Consider the following 1,200-nt stretch of genomic DNA (forward strand, 5'->3'; position numbering starts at 1 on the left):
CTTCCAGAATTCTCCAGAAAACTCACCTTTGCGAGAGAGAGAGAGAGAGAGAGAGAGAGAGAGTCCTTTTGCCTGTGTGGAATTTTGGGATCTTCAGCACTGCTGTGAGGATCCTACCCCCCTTACATATTCCCAAAAGTTCTGGCCAACTGATGACAACTTTCCCAGCTTCCCGGCTAGGCTTTTGGTTTCACAACATCTTAGTATGAAAAATTGCACGTCTATACAAAAGTAGATAAAATGTTACAGTGAGCATTATGCTGAATGAAACAAGCCGGTCACAAGAAGACAAACAGGGAGCTGGTGTTCGATGGGTGTAGAGTTGCAAGATGAAAAGAATTCTGGAGGTTGGTTATACAACAATGTCAACATGCCTAAGAGTGCTGAGATGGCCACTCCAAAACGTCAGATGGTAGGGACACCCGGGTGGCTCAGTTGGTTAAGCCTCCGACTCCTGATTTGGGCTCAGGTCATGATGTTCGTGAGTTTGAGCCCCAAGTAGGGCTCTGTCCTGAAAGGGTGGAGCCCGCTTGGGATTCTCTCTCTCTCTCCCTCTCTCTCCCCGTCCCCCATGCTCTCTCACTCATGCTCTCTCTCTCTCTCAAAATAAATAAACTTTTTAAAATGGTTCAGATAGTAAGTTTCATGTTATGGGTATCTTACCACCATTAATTATTTTTAAGTATTTTTTTAGATTCTTTAAACTATTTATTTATTTTTGAAAGAGAGAGAGAGACAGAACATGAGCAGGGGAGGGGCAGAGAGAGAGGGAGACACAGAATCCAATGCAGGATCCGGGATCCAAGCTGTCAGCACAGAACCCAACGTGGGGCTTGAACCCACGAGCCATGAGATCATGACCTGAGCTGTAGTCAGACGCTCAACCGACTGAGCCACCCAGGCGCCCCCAATTTTTTTAATACTGTATGAATCCCCCTGGACCTATCACCCCACTTTAGCAAGTATCAACTGATTGATCTGGAGGCACACTCACTCCCTGGGACCGACCCCCCACCAACACGTCCACTTGTTACCTTTCTATCATTTCAACGGAGAATGAAGAAGGATGACAATACAACAGTAACCTTGAAACACAAATTCGTTTCTTCATGAATGCTACAGGACGACCGTTGAACCCAGCTAATGGCTACATGGGGGCTCATGACCTTCTTCTCTCTACCTCTGAGCATGTTGGGAAAA

At 46.2% G+C, this 1,200-nt stretch overlaps 1 non-coding gene across 1 annotated transcript; it reads right to left on the reverse strand.

Moving 5' to 3' along the window:
* Positions 1–818: 818 nt before the first annotated feature.
* TRNAC-ACA (transfer RNA cysteine (anticodon ACA)) lies at positions 819–903 on the reverse strand. The gene has a single exon. It is a non-coding gene; the product is annotated as a tRNA-Cys (tRNA).
* Positions 904–1,200: the final 297 nt, after the last annotated feature.

This window comes from Herpailurus yagouaroundi, unplaced genomic scaffold, assembly GCF_014898765.1.
Source record: "Herpailurus yagouaroundi ecotype Mexico unplaced genomic scaffold, PumYag 67793, whole genome shotgun sequence".
In the NCBI taxonomy this organism is placed as follows: domain Eukaryota; kingdom Metazoa; phylum Chordata; class Mammalia; order Carnivora; family Felidae; genus Herpailurus; species Herpailurus yagouaroundi.